Here is a 20,156-nt window from a genome sequence, read left to right as displayed (position 1 = left end):
AGAGGAACCCACAGCCAACATTATATCGGCAGTAGAGCATCTGCTGTGGTTATTGTCATTCAGCGTGACAGTGCGTGTTTGCATTACTTGTGCTTATCAAAATACAATTTCAAAAATGTCTGAAGTCATGAAGAATTGTGTTTGATTTGCTTCAAGTCGACTGCGGGAAGCTATATGCTGCTATACATAAATCTTCCTTGATGTATTTCCTTCCGTAAAGCTGAAGTGTCATTTTTCTCAATGTAAAACCTGCAAAAGCTGCCCTTTTTTGACTGACCCCTGTAAGATTATTTTGGTTCTGTGTTCCTTTGAAAGGACGTTTTATTCAGGAAGCGCTGGGAACGGCTCACCTCAAATTTGTTTGATCTCCATCCAGGCATTAGACTCCAAAGACAACAACCGATCTGGCATCGACAACAGTGGGATTATGTCATAATGGGAAACAACGTTCTGAATTCAAACTGCATCGATTAATTTTCACCGTCTGTCCTTTACACTGTGGGACGAGAAGCGTTTCTCACACTAATAATGTTTTTCACAAAGTGTCCTCTCCTTGGAGACTGTCTTTGGAAGGCTTGTGTTGTGTCGGCTCGATTTTTCTATTTGTCATGGATATTTATTACAAACACACTGTAAATGATTAGTGTGGGCATGTGTCGAGATAAAAGGGACATCGATTTTTCATGTTGTAATTGTAATGCACGCATTCCTCTGTGTATGACACCAATACCAGCCAGTCAGGGATATGTCTTAAAGGGATAGTTCACATTAAAAAAAATAAATAAAAGAAAGAAAAATTGAATTATTTATTCACCCTCGTGATTTCAAACCTTCCCGAGTCAGGCTTTCTAAGATTTAGCAAAGAAAAAATATTTTCCTTTTGTTGCCAGAAATTCTATCACAAGTTAAAAACAAAAAAAAAAAAAAATAAATGTAAAAAAAATAAAAATAAAATAAAATTCTCTGTCATGCATGATTTTTATCCTTTCAACCAAATAAAGAATAGTGTTACTATCTAAAAATAAAACTATTTCAAAATGAATAGCTTTTGAAAATAAAATTAAATTAAATGAAGTGAAATAAAATAAAATAAATTAAATTAAATTAAATTAAATTAAATTAAATTAAATAAAGATTAATTAAATTAAACTTTTGGCAACAAAGTCTAAGTTGAAGTTTTTATATATATATATATATATATGTATATATATATATATATATATATATATATAATAATAATAATAAAAGAAAATATAAAAATAATAAAAACAACAAAAACACAAATTATATGACATTAAAATATTAAAATAAAATCCAATTTAAAATATAAATAAGTACTATAATAGTATATAAATAAAACTGAAATTACATTACTAATGAATCAAACAATTTATATGTACATCAAGCTCCAAAAATAAAATAAAATAAAAGTGGGGGGCTACAGCACAAATGATTCAAACTAAAATTACATGAAAATATAAAAAATAAAATCTAATTCAAAATATTAATACATACCATAACAGTATAAACATAAAACTGGCTCTACAAAAAATAAAATAAAATAAAATAAAATAAAATAAAATAAAATAAAATAAAATAAAATAAAATAAAATAAAATAAAATAAAATAAAATAAACAACTAAAGCACAAATGATTAAAACTAAAATTACATGAAAATATTAAAAATAAAATCTAATTCAAAATATTAGTATAATACTACATAAATAATACTGAATTAAATAATACTGAATTAATGTTTGATTCATGAATTTATGAACCAAACATTACTACTATACTTTACTATATTACTATAGTATTATAAGTATCCTTATAATACTATATTATGACTATTTATTAATAATATATTACTATTAATTAATAATAAATCCAAAAATAATAAATAAAATATGCTAAAATTAATAAATTAATAAATACACTTTTATGGTGCCTTTATTTATTTAGCTTTTTGGAGTTTGCCAAGCATCATGAACTGTATGAAAAGAGCTGCGTGAAGAACCAACAAAATAAGTGTGAGTAAATGACAACAATTTTCATTTTAGGCTTAACGGTCCCTTTGAGATAAATGCTTGAAGTATATTCCAGCTGAACTGGTAAAATTACTGGTGCAGTGCTAAAACCCCACATTATTGCCCTCAGCTTTGACTACTCTGATATTAGAAGAAATCATATTCGTATTAACAGAAAAACAGACCAGGTTATATAACATCAAAGTACAGGCATCTTCGTCTATCATTGCTATTCCTTCCCTCTATTTGTACGTCCGTAGGTGTAATTTTAGCCATTACAGAAGATTTCCAAAGGCGTTCATGCATTTCAATGCTTCTGATGAAAGTCTCATTTGAAATAATAGCCACCTTCTATCCGTCTCCATATTGAGTATTCCGCCCACCTTTCTGGTGAAAAATGGCAATTATTGACTATTGGCCGTTTCATTTACGCGAGTCATTAGTATTCCCACACCATATTTCGGACCGTAGTCAATTTTGAATATCAGTCTATCTGTCTTTTTGTTTCTGTGATGTATTCGCTCTTCTCTCTCCACACCACAGACGTGTCAAGGGAGCCCAAGATGCTTCTAATTACAGCAAGACAGCAGCTTCATTAGCCAGGAGTCCTGCTGAAGAGATTTACACTTCAAAAGGACAGTGTGCGAGAGCAAGGGACAGAGAGAGAAAGAGAGAGCGCTGGAGGGAGGATACTTAGAATGACAGAAGCCAAGAGAACAAGTGCTGAAAGACACCAACTGCACAAGGGATGCTAGGGATTGGAACGCCGAACATAAGGTGTGAACATACAGTACAAGGAAAAAAAGAGAATGGAAAGAGGTAAGAAAGAAGAACTGGCAACTGTTTAAAGGGATAGTTCAAATTCTGTCATCATGTACTCACCCTCAGTGCTCAAAGTGGGTCACTATGGACCAGTACACGGTACTGGCAGTTCTTAATTTTCTTTAGCGTACTGCCATTTCTCACATGTTTGGTATTCAGAGTCAAAGCATCAGCATCAGGGTCCACGAATAGCAAACACTAACCAGCGGTACTAATAAGCAATGACCACTGCTTCAAAAACTAGCAAAACAACAATAATCGAAGATGAAGCGATGATCACTGTAGCCAATCACAGACATATCTGTTGAGCATGTCAACACAACGGCCAATCAGGTGTTTAACTCTTTCACTTGTGAGTTTAAAATATTCCATCTGACCTCCCAGAGTGATTTTTTTTAGGCGACCGTTATTTTAGAACGTTCCCTTTATTGGTTCCATGGCGACGCGTCATACTATAGCGCTGTATGACAGACTTATCGCTTGAATTAAAAAAAAAAAAAAATAAATCACACATTTGCTTACCACATCTTCAACCATCTGATATTACGATTCACGAATACGTGTAAATGAGTGTATTCTGCCGTTTTAAAACCTTTATAAATGATCTGGATCGTGATCTATAACGTGAGATGGCCGCCATGTTTGTTCACGCTACCGTTAAAGAAAGTCCTGTCAGCCGGATTTACGGCACGTAAATTCACCAGTTTCTCCCAAAATACATGCAAGTAAGTGGCTGGTGAACTGGGAAAGGAATGGAGTGAATTATATCGTTACTTACACTATGTGTATCTGATACGAATCAAACACATCGGCGAATTATACTTGAATGGATTGTTATTGCTGCTTCCATAGACATCAGTTTATTTTACAAACTCTAAATGTATTGTTTTACTAGTACTTATGTGTATTTAAATGTCTGAAACCTAAAATAAACGTTATGTGGTTAAAAACGCTGCATAATTGTGATTATATAACAAGCGCAGTGCACGTCTCTCTCTGGCTCAATGCCAGCCAACGCGCGAAAAATATCATTACCGACGGAAAGTATAGTTTCATGGCGGGTCCCTAGTCTCAGACGTCAAGCCCGTCAACAGTTGACTGAACATCTCACACCTTAGGCGCACAAAATTGGAAGCACTTCAGAACTTTCAAAGTCATCACCTGATTGGTTAGATTCAACAGCGTGCAAAATGCTAGGGTAAAATCCTTGTATCGTTACATTAGTCAAATTTTATTACCGACAGAAAATATAGTTTCATAGCAGCTCCCCAGTCTCAGACGTCACACCCATCGACTGCTGGCTGAACATCTGATGCATATGGCACACAAAATTGGAAACACTTCAGGACTTTCGAAGTCGTCACCTGATTGGTTGGATTCTACAGGATTTCCGTGAAACGTGTTGCGTTCTTTGACGTGAGATTAATGTAAACACAGCCCACTGTGGATGTGTTTTAAAGAGTCTACATCCCTTGTAATTCCCTTCAATTTTTTAAACATTTATTAATGATTATTTTAGAGTCAAGTGTGTGTAAGGAATTGGAAGCAACACAGTGCCATCTCGTGTTAAAAACTAAGCTCAGAATTGATTCGAGACAGAATTGCGATGCATTCGAATCATTTGTCGATTCGTGATGCATCGATTTATCGAAACGTTTAACACATCCACGTTTACATAACGTTATCAGCTGTTATTGGTCAGGTTTCTCAAAATCGCATAAAACATTTGCGAATAAGCACTGTTTCCATCCAACGAGGCAGAGAGAACGAAATCGTCATTTCCTGATAAACTGATACTATGTATTACTAAGAAATGTAGGAGAAGCCACTAAATATAGTAAATAACTAAATATAATAATCTTCAGAGTGAGCAGACAATTCACAATAAATGTGATCATTTCTTTCGGAGATGGATCAGGCATTGCAGAACGACCGTAACAAAATTTCAGATGCTGTGGAACGAGAGCACAAAGTTTGCCATTCCATAGCGCAAAGTCACATTACATTTTTTGATGCGTATGGAGGAATTTATTCGGCAAATGCGTTTCCATCTCCCATTATTTGCATTAACCCTTTTTCAAAAACCACTTCAAGTGAGCGGAAAACCTTTTTTGTGAATTAAGTGATTTTTCTTCTAAATATGGCGTTTCCGTCATTCATTTTTGATGCGATACTTAAATGCGCATAAAAACAGGGTGATGGAAACACAACTAAAGGGAGAGTCTGTTGTCGTTCCGTCTCTTTAGTTTTGTTTTCTACTGTAAAAAAAAGGTGCATGACAGTGCTGCCACCTTGTGGAACAACTGATTACTGTAAACCAAATTCAATGTGCATGACCGACCTGCAGGTACAAAGTATGTGTGGTTACCAAAATCATACTAGCTGTATGCTGACCCTCACATATGGATAAAAAGTGAAGTATACTTTTGGCTTAATTTATGTAATTGCACCTCGGCTCAGAATGCTTTTAGGATGCGAGATTAATGTAATCACAGCCCACTGTGAACACCCTTGTAACTCGCTTTGTAAAACTTAAAATTTATGAATGATTATTTTAGGTTCAAGTGTGCGTAATAAATTGGAAGCAAGCAGAGTACGACTGTTTCTAAAGCACACAGTGCCATCTGGTGTTAAAAAAACTAAGCTCAGAATCAGAGATAGAATTGAATTCGCAAAAATCACAAAATCATTGTGGAATCATTTCTCGATTCGTGAAGCATTGATTTTTCATTGCAACCCTACTCAACGCTAAAGTGAATATACAGAAATACTTTGATGACAGACTTCTGAAATGTAACATTTCAGATACTGTGCGACAAAATCAGTCCGCTGATTAGCCAGGTTATGCTGTCCCACAGCGCAAAGTCACATGACTTTTTTGAACGCTCATGTGTAATTTTTTTTACAAAATGCATTTTCATCTCCCATTATTTGCAATAACGTTAGCATTTTTCACAGAATTCAAAAACCACCTCAAGCGAGCGTAAAAAAAAAATAAATTGTGAAATAATACATTTCTTTTTGAAACTTGCCGTGTCTATCACTCATTTCTGATGCAATACTTCAAAAGGCGCTTGTGATGGAAATGTAGCTATTGTGGGGATATTTCCATGCCCCTAAACATGACGCATCACAAAACAAAACGTGATTGGTTGCTTTACCTGTCAGTCATATGGCCCATTCAAAGTGGCCAAGGTTCCCAGACCTTCTGCCGTCAGTCTGAAAGTCTGGCTATGTGAGACTAGCAGCTCCCTGATACACACAAACTAATATCCCAGAAATCAAGCGAGCAAGAGAGAAACCCTGTTTCCAGGGTATGAAAGTGTGTTTTTTGGCGATGCAATCCCAAGCTGTCAATTGAGATGTGTTTATCATTTCCTACTGGTAAACATGCGTTTAAATGCATCTCTTCTAACCACTTGTGTTCGCATTTTGCCACACTCCACATCAGTTTTGCAGGAGCACTAATTTTGGTGCAAATGTGTTTAAAGAACCAAAAATCATTGCTATGAGGTTGCTAACGCCCTGGTAACCAACTGGAACCTTCTAAAAACCCTATAGTTTGAGCTAACAACCATTTTAGCACCAATTAGCAATCTTTTATAAAACCTTAGGATTAGGTTAATCAATTCAAACACCTTAGCAACAACCCAACAATGTTCTAGCAACCATTTACAACCCTCGTCAACCCCAGTGTTATGAGCTATATAGCCAATATAAAGCCGTAGCCACCACCCAGCAACCAACCAGAACATCTGTAGCAAGGTTTGGACAAGAAAATATCACTCACATTGTAAAAAAAACAAACAAGTTTTAGAACCCAAAACGTCTAATAAGGTTGAAAATGAAGTGTTTGTTGAATGTTTTCTTTTAGAACAAACAAAAATACTACAAAATTTCAGTCGTGGAAGCAGCGCTGAATTAGGAGAGAAAACGTTCCCTTGTCGAAGCCTGAAAGTGTGGAAACGGGATGAAGGTCTGTGCGCTAACGATCCTTTGCTGTGTCATTCCTCCGCTCTTTGTTCCCGCTTCACTTTCATTTCTTTCATCCTTCCCTTTTTCAGTTTGCAGCTTCTCGGCAGTGCACTTCTGCCTTCTCTTGCCTTCTTTCAGAGTCCTGAGAGATTTAGGAGCTTTTGATCAGATTTGTTAGAGGCCTTTCCTGTCGTTCTCTCACTTTTCCCGCCCTCTCGTTCTCTCTGATACTGTGGACACTTCTCGCTCCTTATGTGATTTCTTTTTTTCCCATTTCTCTTTCACTTTTCACATTTGCCTGTTCTCTTATTGGTTTCGTGTTTTTATTTCCTTCCCTCCCTTTTCACCAAAGATACTGATGAAATTATTACATGCATTGTTTCATGTGTGTCTCTTCCCTGAGGAATGGATGAACCACAAGAGAGCAAATTTTCTCTTTTTCATGACAGCCTACTCAAAATAATCTTTTGAAATAATTACAGAGAAGAAAGAAGTTTGCAGTCATGAACTAATTGGAAAATCATCATGATTACGATCCTTAAAAGGACCAGAAATGTATATTATGTTTATATTATATTTATGTTGTTTGTATTTTAAAGATATTTAAAAATATAAAAATAATCTAATTTTAGATATTGTTTGAATAGAAAAAAAAACATAAATAGATTCTATAGAATCAATAGATTAATAAGACCAAAGACTGCCCGTTAGATTTACGAATTATAAATAACGAAAACAAATTATCTCATATCTTTAACCACTATAGAGACATCAGAGTCAGTGGCAAATTCCAGAAGATCTGGCTGAGGTAAGGCTGCTCTTGCTGGGTTCATAAGTTTTGAACACTGAAGTTTGCTCACACCCCCGAAAACATCCAAGCAATTTACAAATAGACAATATTTTACGTTAAAACATATTTGAAGTCTAAAGTCTAGAGTCTTGGCTAAAAACTCCTTAAACTACATTCCGTGACACAAAAACAAAATTACTTATGAAAGTATAGTGCATTTAATTATTGACTAATTTGTCTGTGAGAAATACGTAAGCGGAGTGATACAAATAAATGGCTGGAGTACTGATATTACTAGAAAAATCGCACTCCTCTCAGCCAATCAGATTAGAGGACTAGAAAGACCCGTTCTATATATTTACTAGGACTGCCCTCTAATAGTTGACTAACAGTTAGTCAACAAGAGGCTTGGTCAACCAAAATTTTATTAGTTGCTTAAAGAAGCGTTTGAGAATAAAAAGTATGTAAATTGTATTATTTTTATTAAAATAACCGATCGTTTCGCTAGATAAGACCCTTCTTCCTCGGCTGGGATTGTTTACAACCGCATTTGGGATCGTTTGAAGCCACATTTAAACTGCATTTTGGAAGTTCAAAATCACCATATCAGTCCATTATATGGAGAAAAATGCTGAAATGTTTTCCTCAAAAAACAATTTTTTTACGACTGAAGAAAGAAAGACATGAACATCATGGATGACAAGGAAGTGAGTAATTATACGTAAATCTTGGAAATTGACTTCTCCTTTAATTGCAGAAAAACAACATTCACAGGGAGTAGCAAAGTCACGCAGTCTGTGACAGACCGATCGTTCACGGCTGGTCTATGTGGAAAAATAGTACATCGGGCAGGACATCCAAACGCTCAACTATTATTCATCGACCTCAAATATGGCTTTTCATCTGAAATATGTAAGTAGCAACAACTTTGCATGGCCACTCAATCAAATGGTAAGATAGAAAAATGTACGCTATTGAAGTGTCCGTGTGGCATTTGGAAGCTGAATAGTACCATGCTCACTGCATGACAGATGGAGGTGCTGGTGCGGTTACTTGCTCTTAAAATACTCCGTCATTTTTGGTCATACAAATAAAAGTAACACATCTTTCGAATCTGTAAAGACTACGTTAATTTGTGTGCACTCACAATAGCAATGAAACGTTGCGCTTTTGTAAAATAATGAAAGCAAACAAGATGTGCTTTCTCCGTGAAACTCCGAAACTCTGTTACAGACATCATAATCTGTATGAAACATGCATACAGGTGCATCACTACTGCAACCTCTTAAGCCGAAAACAAAGAAGTGTTTATTAATAAATTATGAAAAAGTTAATGCAGTCTCTTTGCTGTTTTTCCCTGACACATAATTAATATATCTGCCGGTATGTGCTTGAGTGCTTATTAGGCTATATAGGCAATTAAATGCTTATTATTATGATTTATATGGTTTATTAATAAACGTGCGACTAATAGTTGACTAATGCTTAAAAAGAAGCACTACAAGTTAACCACAAAAATCTTTAGTCGAGGGCAGCCCTAATATTAACACTACATTTAAATCATATTTTGCACGTATTTTTGGGACTGAATGCATTTTTGCATTGAAAAACAATGGAACAGTATAATGCTGTTGAATGGAGAAACATTCTGTGTGAACATGTTCTATTTTTTTTTTTTTTCCACAGAAATCCATTTTACAGAATTCCACAATGTTCCCTTAAAAAATCAATTTAGGAGTTGTTATAAAAGTCCACTGATTCTGTCAATAAAACTGTAAAAGTTGGTCGCTAAACACTATACAATGTGTGGTCTTGTTGCTTTATAATGAGTCCATGCAAGTTTATCTCCCACTGCGTGAGGCGGTGTGTGCGTCAACCCACCATTTTCTATGCATCAGCAGAGTGGAAGGAGTGCAATGTAAGGAGGCTTGCTCTTTCCTTCCTCGTCTTATCTATTGCTCCCTCTCTCCTCCTTCCAGTCGTGACTGGCACAGCTCCAGCCACCTACCCTCCCAAGAACCGCTCTTTCACTGAGAGGCAGGAAGAGAGAACGAGGCACATAAAGGTCTAAACAAGCACTAGGCCACATATTCAACAGATTTAAAGATGTGAAACATTGCTGAGAGGTTGCTCTTTCTTAGCTCAGGACAGTTATGACTCATTTAGCAGGGTCATATCATATTTTTCTGTGGTCCTTCTGAGGTAAAAAGAACATGAGGTACTATAAACATACTGTAACTAGCAGTCCAAAAAGAACATTTCTTGACTAATAGGGATAGTTCACCTAAAATTACCTCGTGATTTACTCACCCTCAAGCCATCCTAGGTGTATATGACTTTCTACTTTCAGGCGAATGGAAGTTATATTAAAAAATGTCCTGGCTCTTCCAACCTTTATAATAGCAATGAATGGGTGTTGATATTTTAAAGCCCAAAAAGTACATCCATCCATCATGAAAAGTACAAAATGTGCATTTGTTTTGCTCTTCCCTCTGCGTTTCTGCATTTATAACTCACCAGTGCTTAAGCTATGTCTACGTCCCAGGTGTTCTGCTAGAACGCAGCTCTCTCATGAACGTGTATATGACAGTTAGTGGAGGCTACACTGTAAAAAAAACAAACAAACAAAAAACCACACAAAAAACCAGTTGTTTGGTCAACTTAAAACAATTTGTTACCCTGCACTGTAAAAAATAAATAAATATATAAATAAATAAATAATAATAAAAAAGTTGTTTCGACTTAAAAAAAAAGTGTTCATGTTGCCTTAAAATTTTAAGTTTACTCAACTCAAATATCCACGTTTTCATGTAGTGCAACTTAAGATTTCATGTTGACTAAACTTAAAATGAAGGCAGCACAAACACTTGCTTTTTTAAGTTGAAATTTTTTTTTACAGTGTTCTGCCTTCAAATTTCAAGTTCAGTCAACTCAAATAAACTTAGTCAACTTGAAATCTTAAGTTGTACTAAGCGGCAATTTAGATATGAGTTGACTAAACAAAAAATTGCTTAAAAGCTGGGTTTGTGACCCAACTGCTTAAAAATTTTAAGTTGAATCAACTCAAATAACTAAGCTGTCACTTAGTACAACTTAACATTTCATGTTGACTAAGCTTTGAGTTGACTGAACTTAATTTTTTTTTATAAGCCTTTATTAACCTCTGGAGCTGTGTGGAGTCTTTTTAAGATGGATGGATGCACTTTTTTGGCCTTCAAAATCTCAACACCCATTCACTGCCTTTAAAAATGCTTGGAAGAGCCAGGACATTTTTAATATAACTCTGATTGTATCGGATTTCATCTGCAAGAAGAAAGTCGTATACACCTATGATGGATTGAGGGTGAGTAAAGCATGGGGCAATTTTCATTTTTCGGTGAACTATCCCTTAAATTAAGTAAAAAATAATTAGTTCTGAACTTGCAACTTTCTAACGTCAAATAGACACATTTATACATTGATGATGCCTACTGAAAAAAAAAAAAAAAAAAAACAGTATCAATGCTCTTCCTGGTCAGTGTGTCACACCTACAGCTCTGCATATCCTTCCTAAGGATCCCAATGTTATAACCTTACGATTTAAATATATGTTTTAACAAAGTTCCCGATCTTCTTAATTCAGTCTTAACAGTTTGTTTAGCACATTTTGGTACAGGCCATTCTGTGAATGTGTCAAATTGTTCCATGGTTTTGCAAAGAGGCTGTAACAAAAGCTGTTCTGCATTTGCAAAAACAGACTGTTTAATTCTGACAGACAAAAAGAGGGTGAAAAAATGGCTGTGGAAAAACTAAAATAGGACTGTGATTGGCACAAAAAATAATAAATAAAAAGTACAAATTATATAATTTTTGCAAAATGGTGTTATTTTTACATGCAGCAAAAGTATAGATCTATTAAACTGGAAAATAAAGCAAATAAAGTGGACAGCACAGCACAAATAAATTGGTGTTAGAAACAGTTATGTACAGTGAAAAAGAAAAAGGTTTGAGTTCATATTGTGCTTTCTGGACTAGCCTACCTCTAAATTATAGTCACTTCATTAGTGCCATTTGGGAGCTGCAATTTATTCCACTTTTCTTTTTCTTTCACTATGTACTTTGGAAGGGATTCCCAATTACACCCAAATGAGGCCCGGTCTTGAAACATCATGAATCAGATATATATGCATTCTAACAAAATACCACTAGACCGGGGAGACCAGAAAACAAGGATTCGGCAAAAGGAAGGGTTTGCAAATACACACGGTGGCTAAAATTGACTGTTCAGTTTTAATAGACTCCGCCATGGGTCACTGTTGTAACGAGCTGTAGAATGAAACAAGAATGTAATGTTCAAGCTTTCCATTACAGCCATTCATCTCGTTAACCGTCTCGTCAGCGCAGTCTAATTTAAGCAAAATACACCGACTCTGATCGCCATGTTGCTTGGTAACTAAAACGGTGCCCTGGCAGATTGCCTCTATAAAAATAATTATTTGCTTTGACCTGCGATAAAAAGATATGGATAGAAAAATTCATGAGAGAAGGCAAACAAAACTGGCAATGTAATCATAATTTATCAAGGAATTTTGATATGCTAGATGTATTTGATTCACTGATGGTGACAGGAATGTTATTTTGAGATACACACAGAATTGTTCTTTCTGGTCCTCAAATCGAATTGGTTGAGTGCGATATTCTAGTGATATCGGTACTTCAAACATTTTCTGTTGTTTTTCTTACTCCGCTTAGGTATTTCTACCAAATTCACTACAATTTTATAAAAAGTCACGGAATGTAGTTTTAAGAGTTGTTTAGGCGAGAATGCACTTATTTAGACTTACATATCATGGTTTGTTAATAAAGATAATATCTATTTAAAAATTTGCTTCAATGTTTTCGGAGATGTGAGCTTCAGGGAATCAGCGGCTGTTCAGGATTCATGAACCTGCCGAGAGCAGCCTTACCTCGGCCAGATCTTCTGGAATTTACCGCTGGCTCTGATGTCTAAATAGCGGTCAAACATGAGATATAATTTACTTTCGTTATTATTTGTATAATTTGTAAATCTAACAAGCAGTTTTTGGTCTTATCTTATTGGTTTTTCTGGTCTTCGAATCTGATTGGCTGAGAGGAGTGCGATATTCTAGTGATATCAGTACTCCAACCATTTCAGCGTTTGTATCACTCTGCTTGTGATATTTCTCACAACGAGTGTTATGACGGATGTCCAAATGTCTATAATTTTATAAATAATACTGTTTTTGTATCACGGAGTGTAGTTTTTTTTAGGTGAAAATGTACTTGTTTAGACTTCAAATATGCAGTTTGTTAATAAAATGATAACATCTATTTCAAAATTTGTTTCAGTGTTTTTTCAGAAATGTGAGCTCCAGGGCATCAGTGGCCTTTCAGTGCTCATGAACCCGCCGAGAACAGCCTTACCTCGGCCAGATCATCTGGAATTTGCTGCTGGCTTTGATGCCACTACAGTGGTTAAAAGAGATATAATTCGTTTTCATTATTATTTGTATAATTCATAAATCTAACAGGCAGTCTTTGGTCTTATTGGGTTTTTGGTCTTCGAATCTGATTGGCTGAAAGGAGTGTGATATTCTAGTGATATTGGTACTCCAACCGCTTCACTGTTTGTATCACTCCATTTGCAGTATTTCTCAGTTTTATAAATAATGCTGTTTTTGTTCCACGGAATGTAGTTTTAAGAGTTTATTAGGCAGAAATGTACTTGTTTAGACTTCAAATATGATGTTTGTTAATAAAATAACGTCTATTTGAAAATTTGCTTCGACGTTTTTGGATATGTGAGCTCCGGGGAATCAGAGGCCATTCAGCACTCACGAACCCACCGAGAGGAGCCTTACCTCGGCCAGATCTTCTGGAATTTGCTGCTGGCTGTGATGCCACTATAGTGGTTAAACAAAATATAATTTGTTTTCATTATTATTTGTATAATTCGTAAATCTAACTTGCAGTAATTTGGCCTAATTTTTCTATTGATTCTGTTGAATCTACACTACCAGTCAAAAGGTTTTGAACAGTGAGATTTATTTGTTTTTAAAGTCTCTTCTGCTCACCAAGCCTGAATTTATTTGATCCATAGTACAGCAAAAACAGTGAAATTTTGAAATATTTTTACTATTTAAAATAAGCTTTTTCTTATTTAAATACATTTTAAAATGTAATTTATTCCTGTGATCAAAGCTACATTTTCAGCTTTATTACTTCAGTCACATGATCCTTCAGAAATCATTCTAATTCATGTATTATAATTATCAATATTTAAAACAGTTAAGTACATTTTTTGAGGATTCTTTGATTGGGGGGGTGGGGTATAGAAATTAATACTTTCATTTAGCAAGAATGCTTTAAATTGATCAAAAGTGCCGATAAAGACATTTATAACATTACAAAAGACTTCTATTTCCTATAAATGCTGTTCTTCTGACATTTTTGTTCATCAAAGAACCCTGAATAATAATAATAATAATAATAATAATAATATTTTTTTTTTTTTTTTTTTTTTAAGCAGCAAATCAGAGTATTACAATGATTTCTGAAGGATCATGGGACTGGAGTAATAATGCAAAAAATTCAGCTTTGAAATCACAGGAATAAATTATATATTAAAATATATTTAAATAGAAAACGGTTATGTTAAGTGGTAAAAATATTTCAAAATCTTACTGTTTTTGCTGTACTTTGAATCAAATAAATGCAGGTTTGGTGAGCAGAAAATCTATAAAATCTTTTTTTTTAAATATAGATTACATTTATTCATTATTAATCTTTAAGTTTTCAACTATTCAATAAAATTATTTTAATATCTTTATTACAAATATAAATATATTTCTTTTTAATATGTTCTTAACTTTTTTTTTGTTGTTGTTGCAAATTTAACCTTAATATAATGGTTTTATAATATTGTAAGAAAGACTGCACTTACATACTGACATGTTTTTGAAGAATGGATCAAATGAGATGTCTAATTTGTTGGCTAAGACTAGCAGAGAAGTCTGAAAATGTTGAAAATACAGCAAAAGTATGTTTGTTTACGATGCTCATTTGCATAAAGCTGAAGTCAACTCTGTCGCATTGCCAACTGTCACTACGCCTTGCCAACTCTCTCTGAAAATGATTGACTTTCAGTTGCTTTGTCGCTGAAAACGGCTATAAATGTGAACAATCTCGGGAAAAAACGTCAGTCCACCTACACAATTACGCATACATTTAAGGGGTGAAATTGAATCGTGTCTGAGAGCTCATAAAAACAGCACCATACCAGCCTGCAGTCTGTGCGCTGTGAACCGAATCTGAACTGCCATAGAGGCGGCAGACAGCCGTTGTTTCGCATCCAGTCAAGCATCTCCACGGCCTCTGGTTTAAAATGATTAAGCACTGCATAAAATGGAACAAATCTCGCTGTCTGGCTGACAAGCCCTGCTCGACATATCATAAACCTGCATTGTTGCATTCATTAACCGCAGCTTGTTATGTGGTGTGGAAGAAATCTGTGGAGAGAACAGGCAAAGGATTTTGTCTTATTAAGCAGTGCTTGGATATCCAGCTGTGCAGTTTTAAGACCACTACAATGGATGGTAATTGTAAAAAGGCCTGACAGTGGAGAACTGCTGGCGAATGCAGAATGAACCTGTCATGCTTGGTGCTTGGTGCAACCTCACCTACTGGACCACTCGCAATTAAGCTCAAATGAATGCCAGGAAGTCTTTTGTTGCTCAGAGGTTTTATGCAGCTTCATTCAAGTATCAAATACATTTTCTGAAATTCCTGTAAAAAAAGTTATAAATGAGTCCATTGCAGATATTATTATTATGGAGATATGCTTTAGACACTTTGGGGGAGGCATTTGTGAGATTAAAAATTCTTTTTCCTCAGGAGAACCATCTAAGACGGAAGAGACTTTGAGAAATTGTTCACCCGAAAATTAAAATTGCTCAAAATGTACTCACCCTCAGGCCATCAAAGATTTAGACAGAGTTTGTTTCTTCATCAGAACAGATTTGGAGAAATTTAGCATTACTTGCTCACCAATGGATCCTTTGAAGTGAATGGGTGCCAGCAGAATGAGAGTCAAAACAGCTGATAAAAACAACTCAATAACACATAAGTAATCCACATGACAATTAACATCTTGTTAAATAAAAAGCTGCTTGTTTGTAAGAAACTCCATCATTTATGCGTTTTAACTTTAAACAGTTGCATCTTGCCAAAATATGAATCCATAATACCGCTTCCTCCAGTTAAAAAGTCTTTTCCTGTTGTCCTTTCACATCAGAACTTCCTGAACTGTTTTTGCTTGTAAGCAGTCCTTGATCTGTGCATATTTCTCTCCTGATTCAGACAAGACGACTTTTTTACTGAAAAAAGCAACATTACGGATATAGGACTCGTATTTTAGTTCAAAGAAATGGTTTAATATTAAAACACCTCCGCTTTTCATTTGACCTGATGTACTCCAGTTGTTTGGGTCGATTGTTAACTACTGTGATGTTTTTATCAGCTGTTTGGACACTCATGCTGATGGCACCCATTCACTGCAGAGGATCGATCAATAATGCTAAATTTCCCCAAATCTTCTCTGATGAAGACAGTATATAAAAACTAGGGCTGTCAAACGATTCATTGCGATTAATCGCATACAAAATAAAAATAAAAAGTTTGCCTAATATTTGTGTGTGTACTGTGTGTAAATATTATGTATATATAAATACACACAAATTAATTATATTATTAAAATGATAAATTACTATATTTAAGAGAAATATGTTATGCAAAAAATATTTTTATTTATTTATATATACTATAAATTGTATACAAATAAATACATATACTTGTAAATATTTCTTATATGTATATATGAATGTTTGTATTTATATATACACACATAATAATTATACACACACACACATTAGGCAACCTCAAACTTTTATTTTGTATGCGATTAATCGCGATTAATTGTTTGACAGCCCTAATAAAAATTATAATGATGTGTCTATTATAGAGGGTTTTCACAACACGTCATCAGTCGGCCATATTGGTGGCACTGAATGTAAACAATGCCACTGAAGGAACGAAACTTGTTGAAAATGGTTAATTGTTGTCATGTTTTTGGCTGTACTAATCTGTCGGACCAGAAAAAAACATTTGAAGCCTGCCAAAAGTTATAACAAATCAAGGAGAAGAGTGCAAAAAACTGTTTGTGGTTGGCCAAACTGAACCCGGATTTCGAGAGCGTGAATCTTAACAACATTTGTGTTTGTTTGTATAATTTCCAGTCAGGTAGGTGAAATATTAGGCTAATATCTTAACTGATAACGCTTGTACGTATCTTTAACACCTATTAACTTTAGTTTGTCAAAATATTGCACCCCTTCCTGCTTACTAAGTCCTTCACTATATGATTTATCGGCTTCCACGTGTTTTTTCCATGGTTTAGACAGCATAAATTAGCAGAACAACGTATTCAGTACATTTACCATGCAATCCATGCTGTTGTTTACATCTGAGTATCTCCAATATGGCCGCACATCCAGTTAACGGACCAAACAGTGACGCAAGTGCAAACCCTCTATTTAGATTCATTTTTTCCAAGGAGGTTGTCAGATTGAACAATTTTGTCCCCGAACTGTATCTTAAGTAAGCCCTCAAACATAAAGATTAGCCTCACAGCAGCTCTGTTTCTCAATCTCCTTTAAAAAAAATAACCTAAAGCCCCTCATTACACTTATTCCACAGGATTTAGAACGGTGTGAGAAAGATAGAGAAGAAGAAAATTACCACAGATGGGGAAAAGGTGTGTGTGTGTGTTTAAGCTTAGGTGTCTCACTGCTGATGTGTGTGTATGAGATTAGGAGGTAATCAGGCATGGTCCAGGTTTAGCCACTAGACAAGTAATTGGTCCCAGCCGTATCAAATGTCACACACATGCACACTACCACAAACACTACATTCAATACAGATGAAGGAGGTGTTTCAGAACATCACCGACCCCACTGCCCACTCCCGAGACACTCACCTGCATAAAAAACATCCTAACGCATGACCGACGATGTGATACTGTAACTTTGTAATCATGTTAGCAAGTGTCATTAAACCTGCTTTTAGCGATTCAAAGTCTGCCAGTGTAAGTTTGTGGCCACAAACTGAAAAGTTGTTCTAATCAAACCTGTTTATAAACAGCTCTCAAACACATTTTCTTGTGTTGTGTGAAGAGAACAAATATTACAATACAAGGTTTCAAAATGTCGCTAACAACAGCTAGCAGTCTCCTTGTTGGCTTAAATGCTCTTCACCCATGACAGAGTCACCCTGAGCTAATCGATGTGATTCAGCTCAAAAGGAACAGGAACAAAGAATGAATCAGAGCACAAATGGCAAGTCACAGTCCTGAAATACTTTCCTTATTACTCAGCGGTCCTTAACGAAAAATAGCAGTACTTTTCTCATTCACGTCCACACCGAAGCAATCATCCTACTCAGATGGGAGGTTATTCTCTAGAGGCGAGTTTCCAGCGTAGCCTATTTCACCACAAACAGCTAAAGCTATAAAACTGGAGAAAGGCGATATGGTCCAGTCGTTTTTTTGTATACATTGATTAACAATCATCTCTGCTAACATTGCTAAATAGCTACGTGTAAACAAACTCTCAGTGAAACTTGCTCAGCTCATACAGAACCAGAGGAAATAGCTAAAGAGATGGTACAAACTAGTTTTCACTAGCTGAACATTTTTTAAAACTAATGAGATTTAGCAGTAACAAGCTGCTAAGTACCAGGTTAGGATGACAAAGTGCTATACTGCAGTTTTCTGTCACAATGTATTGCGCTAACAATATTAGCCAAACAGCCTGAGGTAATAAACACAACTCGACTAAAATGTTTCTAAAAATGGATAGCAACTTTCGTTTAGCTGTTTTAGCAGAAAGACAAAAGCATTAATATCGTTTGTGTTGTTTGTTGTTTGCTACTATTGACCAACATATCAAACTGCTATATCACAGTTTTCTATTGCGCCAACAGCATTAGCTTAACAACCTGAGGTAATAATCAAAGACTCTCCTAAAACTGGCTTTTTTGTACTGCTTCTTTTAAAGTAAACAAACAAGAAACATCAATGCCAACAGTTTATGCTTTTTGGAGTTAGCTATTATTGACCAAAGTACGACAAAGTGCTACATCACAGTTTTCTGTCACAAAGTATTGCGCTAACAACATTAGCCAAACGACCTGAGGTAATAATCAAACAGACTCGCCTTAAATGTGTCCTAAAATGCAATAAATGGCTATAACAATGGTTTGTTTTAGAGGAAACGGACAGGAAACATCAATACCAAAAGTTCATGCTGTTTGCTGTTCGCTATTATTGAGCGAAATATGACAAAATGCTATATTACAGCTTCTTGTCACAACATATTGTGCTAACAACATTTGCCAAACAGTCTGAGGTATTCAGACACATTCTCCTAAAATTATAATAAATAGCTTTAGCAACTGCTTGTTTTAAGGTAAACAGAAAAAAAAACATCAGTGCCAGCAGTTTATGCTGTTTGGTGTTAGCTATTATTTACCACTTTTGACAAAGTGCTACATTACAGTTTCTGTCACAAAGTATTTTGCTAGCAGCATTAGCTAAATGACCTGAGGTAAAAATCAAAAACACTCTCCTGAAATTGCAATAAACGGCTTTAACAATAGTTTGCTTTCGCGGAAACAGAAAACATCAATACAAAATAATATTCAGGGCTCTCAAGTCTCACGCATTCGCCGTGAGACACGCGCATTTCAACCAGTTCACAGGCTCTCACGCCACACCTTGTATTTCTCACGCTAAAAAGTAAGGGATAGCTTGTCCCGCTATATACTGTTAATGGATGAGGCGGAGGCTTGCAGGGGGAGTTCATAACTGTCTTGACAGTTAAATACCACCTACCGGCAAATGTTTTCGGGTAAATTACGTGATCCCGCTTCAGTCACGTTTGTCACTCGGCAACATGGACACGCAGACACGGGACGAGGCAAGCGGTGGAATCGTCGATCGCGTGGCTGCCGCTTTCTCTAGCAGTGAAAGCATTTTGTGCAGTTTTGTATTTACTAAAAACTAACCAAATAAATGCAGTAGGGAACCCATTCTTCTCACAGGCAAGTGACGGTTAACCTTACAGTAGCACTCAACACTAACTACTGTCAGACAAAATCCTTCATCACCTGAATTAAGATTATAATAAATTAATTTTAAAGCACAGCCACCACAAAATCAGACTTTAGCACCTAGGGTAGGTTAGGTTAAATACAAGATTTAAAATCAGAAGATATAGTTTAGCAGCTATGATACCATTTTATAATCAAATCCTTGCATAGCTATGACTGGAAACACTGGAATCTAACAATGCCTTGGGGGGAAAAACAGTCTTAAAAATCTTTAAAAATAAAGCATATAGATAAACCCAAATATGGAAATAAATCCGTTATTGAATAAGCATGTGTCCTATTTTGTGTCCTAAACCTCTGAAACATTTTGTCTCAAA

General features: G+C 35.4%; 1 protein-coding gene across 4 annotated transcripts in view; it reads right to left on the bottom strand.

Annotated features, from left to right (window-relative positions):
- elfn2a (extracellular leucine-rich repeat and fibronectin type III domain containing 2a) overlaps nucleotides 1–20,156 on the bottom strand; it is a 175,585-nt gene that overhangs the window by 52,940 nt on the left and 102,489 nt on the right. Inside the window, exon 1 of one of the 4 annotated variants that reach the window (XM_051094953.1) lies at nucleotides 19,562–19,641. The exons of 2 other annotated variants lie outside the window; for them this stretch is intronic. The gene's annotated coding sequence lies outside the window, so the exon portion shown is untranslated. Of the gene's footprint in view, nucleotides 1–9,495; nucleotides 9,618–19,561; nucleotides 19,642–20,156 lie in introns of those variants that run through there. One more of the 4 variants, XM_051094951.1, reaches the window with a different exon arrangement.

This window comes from Labeo rohita, chromosome 22 (assembly GCF_022985175.1).
Source record: "Labeo rohita strain BAU-BD-2019 chromosome 22, IGBB_LRoh.1.0, whole genome shotgun sequence".
Lineage (NCBI taxonomy): Eukaryota > Metazoa > Chordata > Actinopteri > Cypriniformes > Cyprinidae > Labeo > Labeo rohita.
This window is presented reverse-complemented; position numbering and strand designations above follow the sequence as displayed.